General features: G+C 36.1%; 1 long non-coding RNA gene across 1 annotated transcript; it reads left to right on the forward strand.

The window, feature by feature from the left end:
* The first annotated feature begins 1,062 nt into the window (after positions 1 to 1,062).
* Positions 1,063 to 8,075, forward strand: LOC105676720 (uncharacterized). Its single transcript, XR_010889453.1, has 4 exons — positions 1,063 to 4,990; positions 5,125 to 5,832; positions 5,960 to 6,147; positions 6,368 to 8,075. It is a non-coding gene; the product is annotated as an uncharacterized lncRNA (long non-coding RNA).
* The last annotated feature ends 7,665 nt before the right edge of the window (positions 8,076 to 15,740 follow it).

The raw sequence follows: 15,740 nt of genomic DNA on the forward strand, positions 1-15,740 counted from the left end.
CGGCCAAACGAGTGACGATATTGACTCTTGTTGAACTCTCTCTTACTTATGGTTTTTTTTTCTATCGTCTTTGTCGCATGTTCATTGTGCAAGAATATCATACATCTTTATGCATTGATGCAATCACTGCGAAGAAACTATCGTTGGACGACCTCGTGCTACTGATTTTTGATCGGCAACTCGAGGATATTATTCTGCGATATGTCGCACAAGTTACACACGAGAGCATTTTAAGAATTGCTATTAGAAAATTACACCGGAAAATGATAGTTAAATTACACATGTACGCTTGGTTCGGCGTCTCGTAATGAAAGGAAAACTCTTCGCTAACAGGATATAAATATAGATTAACATCTTTCACAATAACGGAACGCATCTGTCATTTATCATTTTCTTGTGTTCGTTTACAAAAATTTGAACGATTAACTGTAACAACAATATGATGTATGATAAATAAATATAAAAATTTGAACATTTTAAACATAAGACAATTTTGCTTATCTTAAGCGTTCTGATATCTCAGTCTATAATTTTTATTATACAAAATATTCTTAAAAAATAAAGATTTCTTTATTTAGCTAATTTAAAATTTATTTTTTTGTAATAAAAAAATTGAAACATTAACAATAATAATTAAGTAAAAAAAATAATTTTTAAAAAAAATTTTTTTGACGAAACAAATTTCTGAAGCCAAATGGCGACCAAAGATTAAAAACATATCTTTCAACTTATTTTAATCTGTTAACTGCCAAAGAAAGAGAGAGGGAAGGGGATAAGAGAAGATTGCAAGTTATGATGAAAAATAAAGATTCGTAGCTCAAATATTGATGCACCACATATAATATGAGCATCTCAGAGGTAAACTATGTTAAGGCAGTTGTCTCGCGATAATATGACCTAAAAATTAATTTCTTACAAATGCATCCAAATTTTCATTATATCTTTATTGAAGTAATATTTAAATGGTCCTGCAAGAAAAAAATTTCCTTTTTTTTATTTATATATCTATATATTTTATATTTTATTTATATATTTTGAATGGTAAATTTTTTTTCTTGTAGGATCACTTAAATATTACTTTAATAAAGATATAGCGAAAATTTGGATCAATTTGTAAGAAATTAATTTTTAGGTTATATTGTCACGAGACAATTATCTTAAGTCACATGAACATAATTTTTCAGGAGAAGGATTGTAAAGAGATTTTTCACTTTTTATATAATCTTAGTAAAATACTCATAATGTTTTGTAGATTTTTTTGTATTCACAGATATAATATCAAATTTCGATATGTTTCAGAAAATGAAGTTGTGTGATTATGGAATATGATTTTAATATGACTTAACACTGTTTACTTGGTGAATGTGACTTAACATTATACAGTCAACATCTCTATTGAAATGAAAATATTCATTGAAACATTTGCCATTGGGTAAACATTGGAGTATAGAATCTTGTGAGAATAACTCAATTTTCGAAAAAATGTGACACTGTTTACCTCTGAGGTGCTCATATAATACTATGCATATCTTGTTTTAAAAAGTACCATACTTTGCAACAGTAATTTTTATATACTATAATAAATAATTTTATCTTTTAATGTTTATTTGGTTCTATCATTTTTATCATATACAGGGTGTCCCGCACAAGATGAATCACCTCTCGTGTACAGGTAGAGCGGGTTAAACCGAGAAGAAAAGTCCTTTACTGTTTTGCGATTTTCGCAATAATTAATAAGGAATTAATTAAAAAATATCGGCCAATTCGCGTGAGTTTAAATGCGCGGAGAGAAGAGATCCGTGGCGGTACAGCCCACTGTTATTTGGTTTACTAGGCACGCGATGAATCGTTGGGAAGAGCCTTTTCTACACTGAGAAAAATGGTTTTATTATATTAACAAAATTCTTCTGGTTGACCGTATTTTAGTCGAACGAAACAAAATTTCTGGTTATCGTCACAAAATTTTACACCTTATATCAACACCGTTTGGTTAACTTTACTATAAGGATTTGAATAAGTGTTTTCTTGTTGGATCTACAAAACTTCTTGTTATATTTACATAAATCGCAGCGCTCTGCAACAGTTTCGTCATCACTCACTAAACGGTTGATCAACTGTTCGCCGCATTCATTTGTTACACTGTTACTGCGCCCTCGCTACTCGCGGCGTGTATCGCGCGCATTAGATCTTTCGCGAAGCAATGGCGTTAAGCAGTCGGAACAGTCTCAACTGAGCTCGCTAAAGTTTTACGTCGCGTCGTGGAATCCATTACGGAATATTAGTTAGGCCGATGGCAGAGAACGAGAAGTAAGCACTTATGTCTGTTGTAGACGTCTGTCGTGGACGTATGGTAAGGCAGAGAAAAACGTAAGTCGTGAAAGGTTATTGGATACGTGTGGAAACGACTACGACATACATAAGTTTTTACGTCTCGGTCTCTGCCATCAGCCTTACATCCGAAAAGTTTTATGATCACGTGATGTTTTTTTTTTTAATGAAATATATGTATACCAGTGATGTAATGTTTCCTACCGGGCTCGGGAGCCGGGAGCCCGGTAGGAAACATCACATCACTGAGTATACTTTAAACCAAAATATATTGTTAGTATTTTACAAAAACCACCTATCCGAACTTGTTTTTTAACTACAAAGTTGTGTTAACCTAACAAAACGATATAGTAAAGTTAACAAGAAATTCTGGTAGAGTTTTGTAAATCTAACAACACAATGTGGTAAGTTTACAAGAAATTCTGGTAGAGTTTTGTAAATCTAACAACACGATGTAGTAAGGTTTACAAGAAATTCTGATAGATTTAAACAGGATAAAATTTAACAGAATCTTCTGGTAATTCCAACAACAAATTTGTTTCGTTCATTTTTGAACAAACGTACTAGAATTTAGAATCAACCAGAATTTCTTATAATACAACAAAACTTTTTTTCCAGTGTACAAATGACAACGGCAACATACGAGCGGTGCGTAATGCTAGATCCTTGCGTCCTAGCGACCACGTAACAGTGGGCTGTATTTTCTTGCCGCGCGCTGTTACGAGCGTATAGCTACGTAATAGATTATTTAGAATAAGTCGGGACACGTTTGTGGAAAAAGTCTTGATTCGGTGTTGCTGGTTTGAGCTTTGATCGAGAACTGAACTGGCGAGAATGATCTTCGTTTAAGGTGCTGTAGGAAAATCGTAGCGGCGGAATGTTTATTGGAAGGAAGCGGTTTTGTCAAAAGAAAAATATGCGTTAGGCATAGGGACAGCGTTTATGTTTATTGCAGTCATCAAAGGGTCATGTGTTTAGGATCAAGAAGGAGTAAAGATAAAAAAGGTTCAAAGGTTCGAATAAAAAGAGTAATATAAGAAACTATAAGTTGCGGCACGTAACAGCGCTTAGACTTGTGCAAATTGGTCGATCTTCTTTAATTAATTTCTCATTAATTATTGCAAAAATCGCAAAACGGTAGAGGACTTTTCTACTCGGTTTAACTCGCTCTACCTGCACCCGAGAAGTGATTCACCTTGTGCTAGACACTCTGTATAATTAAAAAATAAATAAAATTTATTTAATTAATTTATTTTACGCTTTTGTAAGATCGACGAACAGTAGATGAATGTTTCTGTTCGTTGCGACCTTTTTTTCATTTAGTTCACTGAAAAAAATATTTTGCTGATGTAGGTAGATTTCTAGATGTCACAACAAAAATGTATCGCTATTTTTTGTATCTGCTAAAATATTGTTTGTCACATCTAAAATTTATAACAGCAACATTCTAGCAATATCTGCTAGAAAATTTAGATCTTATTGCCAAATAATAATAATTGCATTGAATAAATGAGTTTTGATACTGTAGCTAGAACGAGCTATCCCACACAACACGCATGTCTTAACGACGTTCTGTATTTGTCTTTTTCATTACGTCTTTGAGACATTACCTAAAGACGATGTACAGACGTCTGACGGATCTTTTGTAAGACATCACTAAAAGAACTTATAAAGTCGTCTGCTATGGGAGAGATGCATAACCTACAATTTCATTCAGTTATGCCTAATTTAGACCGGTGAATGATCCTACTTGTGGAGTGGATAGTTTGACTCAAATAATTTTTTTTAATTGATAAAAAAATGAGCCACAAGTAAAATCATCCTCCGATCTAGATAGGGCATTAATTGTAGAGTGCTTGAATGAAATATTGTATAAAACGAAGGGCTTCAAGGAATCCAAGTTGATGAGGCGATGGACTGTCAGGTAATAATAATAAAGTAATATAAAGTAATTTGAAACTATAGTTTATATTCTACATTAATAATTTTTTAATCTATATATGTTGTAAAAATCTCTTATGATAACACCGATGTTGGTAAACGATATCGAATCGATTAGTCCTCATATATATCATTGGGGGCACTAATCGACATTTCCAAAGATGCGCAAATCGCATCTGCGGCTCCGGAAACTAGAATATTCGAGAAAGCTCGAGAACAGTCGAAGACAGAAAGTATATAAACGAGTGCAAAGAGGTCACAAGGCTTTTTCGGCTCTTGTTAGTAGAGAGAAAAGTATTGAGATATAAGTGCGAGTGTTTCACAGCGTAAAGGACTTTGCTAAGGGAAAGCTCCGTTGATCTCAGAGGCAATAAAGGACTTTTGCCAATCAATTGTTAACTAACTGGTCAATTTTTCAAGAAGGACTTTGGAAAAGAGCTAGCCAGCTACGAGTTAAAAGAAATACATATATTTCTACAAAAGATAAGTTTAGTGGATAAGATATTTATCATATCTGTACGAAATTGGATTCATAACAGACATTCACATATTGTTCATCATTAAATATATTAATTGTTAATTGTTAACTAATCATTTAATTGAATTTCCTGACAAACAATATAAGAACGATCTTACAATGTCTCTTATGCTGTGTTTGACGTTTATAGATTAGAATAACCACTTCACTCAACCGGGTCGAAAATAACATTCTTAATCCTAAGTAATCATTGTTTTTTTAATTAATTATTATTTTAATATATAAAATATATAAAATTATAAATAAGGGTAAATTGAAATTATAATTTATACTCTATAATGGTAATAATAATTCTGTAACCTATAATTTTATTGCAGTATGCTTGAACCCAGTGAGCTAAATATTATGAATATGCTAGCAGTGTGGCAGCAAAAACGCAGCGAACGAGCAAACACGAAATCGAGCATGATCTGTCGTCACGATGTGAAAAATTTTATACTACGAAAATACTAAAAATTCGATAAGTATTTGATTCTTAAGATATATTTGTAGCTTGGTAAAAGAAGTGACAATGTCAATATTCATCAACTTGAGATATGTCTGTTAGAGATATGTTAGTTAAAAATTTTTTTAGTTTATGATTAAATAACTTGATGTATAAGTGGAAGCTGTTACCTTTATTTTTATTTAGATTTTGACATTACCATTTCTTGCACACAATGTACAAGAGTTTTTAAACACATTTCTAGTCTTGGTTCAGTTAAGCAGAAATTTGATATTGGCACTTCTTGTACGAAGTCATAGATATATATTATATATGTAATAATATTATGAAATACTGTATTTATACTTATATTATACGTATAATATAATTCATTAAATAGATGTATTTAATGATATTATTACGTATAATTTAATACTATTATTATGTGTAATTATATATACTTATTTATCAAGATATTGCATGTGAGAGTACTCTTGAATGTGATACAAAATTATTACCTCCTTTACTTCTGATGACCATGGAAGATTATTGCAAATTTGAAGAGAAATTTCAACAAGACAGGGAAATCAGAAAACAGTTTGTAAGTTTTTTATTCAATGTTGTTTTAAAACTATCACGGCGCATTTCAATACAGAATTTTAGTATAGGATTCAGTATCTCATCTAGATAAATTAATCACTATTTTACATCTGGTTTTTATGTTGTAGAAAAAGAAAACTTCAACAATTGAAGGAACTACATATGCTAATCAGACGAGAAATATTCTGAAATTTATTTTAGATGATAACGTTTCCAAAAAATAGTCGTGAACAGGAAAAAAAACAATCAACACCAACGAAAGACACAACATTTGCTAGCATTATTACAGGCAATTAAAAACACAAATATTATAAACGTAAGTTTAAAAAGTATGTTATAATTAACACAGTAAATTAGTTACTTTTCTTTAAATAAATTTCAATTATAAAAAACAAATCAATATATGCAATTGTTAGATCAATCTAATAATTTAAATGCAACAATTGTTATATTTAATTCTTTACATTTTAACAACAGTTTTCAATATTAAAGTATAAAAGAATTGTAATTTAAACATAATTTTGTAATGATTTCAGATTACATTTCTACGGTAGAAAATTGCAGTCTTCATCAGGTGCAGAAAGTTATCTAAGAATGGTTGCAGCACGCAGGAAATCGCTTCCATTATTTATTGAAAAAGATGACATAATATAAAGTGACATATAAGTAGTGATATAAATATATATTTTTATAAGTGCAAAATGTATTTTTATAAGTGTTACAAATATACATATGTATATTTAGATTTTATATTTTAATATGTCTTAATATAGTTTATATAAGAAATATTATGTAAAAGTTATGTTTATAAGTATTATGTAAAGAAATATTAATAATAAAATATTAAAATGTAACTAATTTAAAAATATTCTATTGTAAAATAATTACTCAAGTAGCAAATGATCGTCATCTGATGTTTTTAGTTTAGTTATTATATAATATAATAACCAATTATGACGATAAAAAAACATCAGATGACGATTATTTGCTACTTGAGTATAAAATCATTATATTATATTAATAAAACGTTTGTCTTAAGGGCATCTTAAAATAAGTCTCACAGACGTCTTATAAGACAAATCAAGAGACATCTCAAAGACGTTTCTAAATCGCCGAAAATTATTGCATAAGACCTTTCATAGACGTTTTAAATACGTCTCTTTGACAGTTTCATAAAACGTCTGAGTGATTTTAAGATGTCTTTCAGGCGAACATAAGACGACATAATGTTGTGTGGGTATATATATACGAATATCCATAAATGTATCTACATCAGCGTATATCGTATGTATATACGTTTGATGTATGTATATGGAATGTACATGAGGTATATTCTGTGTATATTTAGGCAACGATCTCGTTTGAAAGTACATTCTATGTATATCCATATAATGTCCTACGAATATTCCTAAATACACGTAAATTTATGTATATTCTATGTATGTACTATAACGTTGCCGTTTCTAGGGCCCGGAAAAGTGTATACATAGAAAGAAAGAAAGCGAAAAATCAACAGATTAAAGTCGTTCTAGTAACTTTTTAGGGTTAAAAAAACTGTCACAGAGCATGTGTCCGATTGCAACTATCGTGTGTCTGTTTCCTGTTGTGTCCGATTATCATGTGTCCAATTGCAACCATCGTATGTCCGTTTTCTATTGTGTCCGATTAGCATTGTGTCCGATTTTCAATGTGTCCGATTGCCACTGTGTCCGATTACCATTGTGTCCGATTGTCACTGTGTCCGATTCCAACTACAGTGTGTCCGTTTCTTATTGTGTCCGATTACCATTATCGTGTGTCCATTTGTTACTGTGTCCGATTGGCACTGTGTCCGATTTTCAATGTGTCCGATTGTTACTGTGTTTGTTTTCTATTGTGTCCGATTGACACTGTGTCCGATTCATTCAACTTGCTGTGTCCGATTTATTCTGTGAGCAACTGGGACTTTCCCTTTGCCATCACCATTCTCTTACAGCTGGAGTGAAATGTACAGCAGTTTTGCCGGCGCTATCCGCGCTCTCATCTCGGTCGTGGAGGCGATACAGGGTTGGAATTCCGACTTCCTGGTCCAAATAGGATCAGAAATACTGAATGGCAGGCCGAGGATAGTCAGCTCGGATATTACATTGTATCTGAGCCGGCTGAGCAGAGTACCTCTGAAGCCTCAGTAGCGGCTTAACATCATCCGCTGCTTTCTTCTTCCTCGCCTTTACTACTCGCTGATCTTAGGGAGAGTCACACTTGGTAAACTAAGAGCTCTAGACGTACAGACTCGCGTGGCGGTTCGCAGATGGCTTCGTCTTCCGAAAGACACTCGGACGACTTTTTTTTACTCACCGGTCTGAAGTGGCGGGCTTGGCATTCCCGCATTGGCCACCACGATTTCAGGTCTGTTGTACCAACGTCAGCGCAGCCTGGAATCCTCGACTGCTCCGCAGGTGCAGGCCATTGCCTACTACCTGGACGATCCACCCTTGAGTGGGCGCGTCATGCGTTCATTCGAGACGGTGTGTGTTTGGCCACGGAGCACCTGCGGTACAAATGATGGTCCCGCCGACTTCACCAGTCGGTGGACGGCTACGAATTGCGGGAGTGCTAGAATTTTAACCTGTCCTCGTGGTGGGTGGAGTTCACGGGAGTCACGCCATTCCCGGCCGTGATTACATCCAGTACATACATGTTTGCGCCAATACCCTTCCGATAAGTATTCGTACGTCGAGGAAGGTGAGGCGCGAGCTGTACGCCACCAGATGTCGTACCGGCTATAATTCCACCGAGACAGCCACGCACGTCATCCAGAGTTGCTTCCGCACTCATGGTAGCCGCGTTTTTTGCCATAACACAGTGTACCGGGTCCTGGCTGCAGGACTGAAAAGCGTGGGCTGGACTGTGCGCGAAGAACCGGCATACAACACTGCCGAGGGCAAACACAAGCCGGATTTGCTTTGCCTGCGTGACTCCAAAGCCGTCTTGCTGGACACACAGGTCGTCAGCAGCGCGGCTCTCTTGGGGGACGCCCACAAACGCAAATTGCATTATTATGGGGACAACGCGTTCTTTCGTGAGGCGATCTCTCGGGAGAATTGCATCCAGCTGCCGGACATTGGGTTATCCTTCTATACCATCTTGTGGAGGGGAATCTGGTATCTTGCGTCTGCTGACTGGCTCTTGGGCATGGGTTTAACAAAAGGACTTTTACGGGGCATTACAACAAGGGTGTTGCAGGGCAGCCACACCAACTGGACTTACCAAGTGTGGAGCCAAATGACATCCGTGGTTCACACCAGGCTAGTGCAGTGGAACCGAGAGGGCATTGGGTGAGCGGGAGCGATTATTCTTGTGGGGAACCTGTCCCTCAATTTCCTTGTGATTGCCTATTTGTATGTCCGTCCTGTATTGTCGGGTGCGTTCCTTCGGATTTTACCCGTCGTTGGACCCTCTAATTGTTTATCTCTTCCCCTGCACATTCTCTTCCTTATGTGTTGGCAGATAATAAATTGAAAAAAAAAGAAAAAGTTAGCAAGCAGCCACCTCCTCGTGGTTCCCATCGGTTAGTACTCTCTTTGGAGAGGAAACTAAGAGCTGCCACTGCGAAACAACTTCTATAGGGGCTGCCTTCCTCTATAGTCGTAGTAAGCTGGCTCGAAACAGAAAAATGCAAATAAGTCTCGGATGGATGATTGTCGATGGATGAATGACGATCATCAAGTCGGCACGTCCACTGGCGCTGCTGATCCACTTAATACTACAGGGTCCTCTGCTAGCTAGGGAGGGGAGAAGGAGAAGGAGGAGGAGTAAAGGCGGGGAGAGGAGGGGATGGAAGGGAAGGGGAGGAGGAGGAGGACAGCGAGATATTCACCGTCTCCGTCTCACAGTCACCTCCTCGCGTATTTGGAGACGCGCCGTCATCCGAAGTCGGTGTGTCCCGACGAAGATCTAATTGGAAATCTGGATCCTACTCCCATCGCTCCGGCGGCGGACGAATACAGCACGCTGTTCCAGGGCAACATAGACTCCGTACTCGCGTGCGCCACGTCGTTGCAGCCCTTCATGTGTCGCATTATCGTTTACGTCGACATGCAGCCGCAGGTAATATTGCGCTGCGCGAATCACAAATTAACGACGTATCTGCGCAAACGCGACGCCTTCCATCTGTCGCGTCCGGCCGGATTCAGCGCCGTCATCGACAGGATGAAGCCGGTCCACACGTGGTACGAATTCCCGGTGTGCCACGTCGACGGCAGGCTTCTCTACGCGCTCTTCCAAATAAATCCACCGGAGGACCTGACGTCCGAACGACAACAGTGAAGGGACAAGGACATGGAGAGCACCACCAATTGGTTGCGCCAGGTCTGCCAGGCCTTGTGACGTGACATTTTTACTATCCGTCACAAGGGCGAATAAGCCCGGTCGAGGAGGAAAATTTGAGGTCAGAAACCCTACCGCGGGGGACGACGACCTCTCCCTCTTAATTCTTTAAGCTCTATAGAAATTTAGCGGATCGGAGTGAGTGGCCAGAAACACCTACGTTTTGTATATGAAGAGGAGCAGCCTTCGTGGGACCTACGAGGGACGACCGACTCTGCAGACGGGATGACGGAGGCCCGGACATCGCGTGGACAGATCCCCAAAAATAAGGTCACTAAAAATATTGCATCCTATTCAGTAAGACTTAGAGAAATGTCACTACCAAGAATAACGTTTCAGGCACAAAATATTAAGGCCAGTAGACGCACCGAAAGGTTGGCGCCCGGGAGGAAAGCGCGCTTCCACACGCCCGAAGACCCAGGGTAGAGTACCGAAAATACAGGAGCTGCCGCAACGAGCCAGGGGAAAAGAATCAGGTCGGAATCTGGCTAGTTTCCGATCGATTTAATATACGGTCCGGATCCAGAAATGGAAAAGGCCGCAAAGGACGTTACAGACAGCTGCCCTAAACGAGACCGGGGTCACCGCGGAAAAGCGCCACAGAGGGCCGATATATCGAGGAGCGACGCGAGGATCGAGATTCGATCGAGTTGACAGGGAAGAATCAAGGATCGCTAATCGATAGCAAGGATCTACGTGCGCAAGGCGATGCGCGGACTGTCACCGCTGTCCGGCGAGCCTCACTGTCGTCACTGTTCGGCGAGTCGGCTACCTGAGCGGAACCTTGAGGACCACAACGGGCGTACCGACAATTTGTAAGGCTACCACTTCAACTTGGTGGTAAGAGCGGTACCAGCGCGCGGCCCGAGCCTCACGGAAATAAGATTTCGCGTAATTGATTGGAGAAGTACCTTCTGTACCGAGACTCGTTATGACACCGCTTGTGAGGTTAAAATTAGGCCAGGCCTCGCTGACTGCCGCTATTTAGAGTTAGATTCTACCATGCTCTTCCCCTCGGGGCTGTCGAGCCGACAGTCACTCTTTCGCGTTTTGTAACGTAATTCTGTGTAGAACTTTCGCGTCTATAATTGTTTTCGGCGCACCGCGTATGTGTTAATTATGGATATGATCATGTCGCGCCTCTATTACTGTATTCTTTGAAATCGTGCCTCGGCCTTTTGTCGAGAGCATTAATTGTGTATCATTATCATCGATATCGAGAGAGACGCAAGAGTAAAAGCCTAAGGAGTCGTAAAGATCTTAATCGATGATTACCGTAAAGACAGATCATACGTGTATGCCGAGTGAGACTAACTTGCGTGGTTTCCGCGAACCGAACATCCGTATAATTATAAAGTCTCTCACCGGTACGAATTGTATTTCCGCACAGCGGATCTTTTTTAGACACATAATACCCAGTGTTACCCGATTACTAATTTCCTTGTTACAAATATACAGGGTGTCCCATTTTAAAAACCTCACGTGAATAACTTTTCAGAGAATTTTCAAGAAAAATGATTTAGACCAAAGTTGTTGGGTTTGGAGGGGGACATCCGATGATGACATTGGTTTAACCTAGAGTATACATGCCAAGGTCATATAGAGGTCGACTTTGTTTTTTCAAATAGAACACCTTATTTTTGATTCCAAAATCTAATAGCTGGTGTCAAGAGCTTTTCAAAACACTATAATAAAGTTATTTTTCATTAAGTACTTTTCGAGTTATGAGGCTTGAAAGTTACAGCATTTTGACATAAAATACAAAATATCTTGTAAAACATTCAATTTTCGGGAATCTTACCTTAAGAGGATGCTGAAGTGACGGGCGAACTCCGACGCGAAAGCGCCATCATTTCGATGGTACTAAAAATGAAATGACATTATCGGCGCAGCCTACGGACCTATGCCGCGTAGGTCCGTGTGTACGCATTTGTTTGTAGTGGTGACTCAGTACACTGACGTGTGGTCTGTGTACGTGTGTCATCGGAAGTTTGTAAACAAACGATGCTTGCGCTTGTTTCCTCGACTGAAATTTCGTCGCAAAGCTGCAATATAATGTCCGAGAAAACATAAGCGTATACAAGGTGTCAAATAAATACAAACTAAATATGACAAAATAATAAATAAAAAATATACATATAATACTATATATATCATTGAAGAAAAATGTCATATACTTTTCTTACTTTTATCCTTATGTAGTAAATACTAAATAACTAATTAATCAATTAATTAATATATACATATACACATATATTCAATAAATAGTTATCTTTATTTTGTATTTTATATGATAATGACTAAAATAATGAAAGTATATATTATTTCAGTTATATAAAATACAAAATAAAGATAACTATATTCAATATGTATATGTATGTATTCAATAATTAATTAACTTATTTATTTATTTTGTATTTATTACATAAGAATAAAAATAGGAAAAGCATATAACATATTTTTCCAATTAGATATATAGTATTATACATACATTTTTCAAATAAAATATTTTATCATATCTAACTTATATCTATTAGACACCTTGTATAAGTCTATTTTGTCTCGTATGTACATCATTCAGCCATACGATAGAATTTCAATTGCGAGAAAAAAGGTTAAATGACCTTATAAATTATCTGATAAAATATAAACAGACCACACGTGCAGTAAATTGCTAACTAAAATAAATACGTATTTCTTCAAATCTGTCAGCTGACGTTAGATCGCCTATGACAATATTTCTTAAAATCTGCCAGTTCACGAATAAATTGTCTTTAGCTCTCTTTTTCTAAACTGTCAGCTGACGTTAGATCGCCTCTGACTATATTTATTAAAAATTGTCAGCTCACGATAGATCGCCTCTGACAATATTTCTTACAATTTGCCAGTTCACGAATAAATCGTCTTTAGCTCTCTTTTTTCTAAACTGTCAGCTGACGTTAGATCGTCTGTGACAATATTTATTTAAAATTGTCAGCTCACGATAGATCGCCTCTGACAATATTTCTTACAATTTGCCAGTTCACGAATAAATCGCCTTTAGCTCTCTTTCTTCTAAACTGTCAGCTGACGTTAGATCGCCTCTGACTATATTTATTTAAAATTGTCAGCTCACGAAAGATCGCCTCTGGCTTGTCTTATTCTATATTGCCAGTCCACGACAAAGCCGCCTCTGGCTTGAAGACAAGAATAAGAATTTTCTTCTAATGCCAGTCCACGAGAAAACCGCCTCTGGCTTGTCTTATTCTATATTGCCAGTCCACGAGAAAACCGCCTCTGGCTTGTCTTATTCTATATTGCCAGTCCACGAGGAAACCGCCTCTGGCTTGAAGACAAAAATAAGAATTTTCTAATGCCAGTCCACGAGAAAACCGCCTCTGGCTTGTCTTATTCTATATTGCCAGTCCACGAAAAAACCGCCTCTGGCTTGTCTTATTCTATATTGCCAGTCCACGAGGAAACCGCCTCTGGCTTGAAGACAAGAATAAGAGTTTTCTAATGCCAGTCCACGAGAAAACCGCCTCTGGCTTGTCTTATTATATATTGCCAGTCCACGAGGAAACCGCCTCTGGCTTGTCTTATTCTTTATTGTAAGATACTTTTATTACGTCATATGCTTTATGTATATATATATATAATGTATATTATATGCTTCACATTATCTATATTTATATCAAAATATTTTTCTAAGAAATTGACATCATTTTGTATACTCTTTTTACAATAAATGTATATGATATATGCCATATTTTTTATTTCTAAAGCATAAAATATAAAAATATTTTTATTTTTTTGTGTCTATCATTTGTAAAAAAATTTTGATAAAAGAAACAACATTAATTTTGCGTCTTGCAATAATCTGTTTCATTATATGCTTCTTTTAAATACTTACACTTAGCCTTATTTTATGTGATTAACTTGGTATTTAAAATACGTATCAAAATCGAAAATGTATTTCTATTACAGTAGAAACGAAACATTCTTGTCTTACAACAGAGAGAAATGGCAAAATATAATATTGTCTAAAGTACAGTCCAATAAAAACTGTTAAAATTGAACATTTTATAAAACCACTGTGATTCATGAAAAATCAGAATTATTATTTCAAAAATATAGATATATTTCGACTGTGTGTTTTAAACTGCACTACACATTCAAAATTCACAGAATAAATTTATTTCTGCAAAGTTGTGTATAATGTCAGTGGAAAAGTGATTTATTTGTTATTACATATACATGATATTTTACCATTCCTTTCTGGTGTAAGACTACAATGTTTTTTTTCTACTGAACTAGAAATTAATTTTATATTTTGATGTGTATTTTAGATACCAAGGAAAACGCATAAAATAAGGCTAGTTGTAAGTATTTAAAAGAAGTATATATTGAAACAGATAATTGCAAGTCACAAAATTAATGTTTTTTTTATCAAGATTTTTTTACAAATGATACATACAAGAAACTAAAAATACCTTTATATTTCATGCTTTATAAATAAGTTATATGACATATACATTTATTATAAAAATATATACAATATACAAAATGATATTAACTTTTTACATAGATACTTTGATGTGAATATACATAATATGGAGCACATAATATACATAATATATACACATAAAGCACATGAATAAAAGTATTTTGTAGAAATTAGAATATAAATGTATGTAATTAAATAATATAAATGTTTGCAAAAATGTTGCAAAATTTATGTATAATACATACACTTTTTTATCCTTCAGAGTGCCTTCAACCCATTTTTTTCAGCCGGGTTTCGTAGCACATAACACAAACACACACACACGCACAACTAACACACACATAACTAACCTAAAAGATTCTGTATATGACAGATAGCACTGAAAACTGTATAGCGCCTCTATCCCAAAATCTCGGAACTAATCTATAGCTCTTTTTTACCTTATTCTTTCTATATTGCACACATGCTTTACATAAATCTGGAAAAGGGTGGCGTTTTGAAAATAAGTCTCTAAGCTCTATTTTTTTGGTTTTCCATTATTGTTTCATACGCTCTTCTTCGGCACATGGTCTTGTTTTGCAGATTGAAGCAGTATAATTTTGATATAAAAGATATAATTCTTTGAGGTGACATTGTCGGTAAATTTTCAAAAATTTTTTTTATTTTTTGGTTTAAATTTGACCAACTGCCGAAAGATTAGCATATGTACTTTATTTACACCAAAGGATTTGTAATTCTATTAAAGCAATAAAAAACGCCACCCTTTTTAGAAAATTGAAGTTTCGGTCGGTAACAATATGACTTCAGCATCCTCTTAATACTTTTATGCACAAAATAATGAGACGAATCAATTGGTATCTGGCAATGATGAAAAGCTATCACCTCCGATTTGGCTTATATTCAACCTAAATACTTATTTTATCTAGTAAATAATATTCCCAAATGGATTTTTGGCGCAAATGCTTCCGCCCCCCAGCCCTCCTCAAAGGTTCAAAAATAAAACTATTTTTGTTAATTATTTCAGAAAGTATTTATTGTACGGAAAAAGTTGTCAA

The sequence above is a fragment of the Linepithema humile genome, chromosome 3, assembly GCF_040581485.1.
Source record: "Linepithema humile isolate Giens D197 chromosome 3, Lhum_UNIL_v1.0, whole genome shotgun sequence".
Taxonomy (NCBI): Eukaryota; Metazoa; Arthropoda; class Insecta; order Hymenoptera; family Formicidae; genus Linepithema; species Linepithema humile.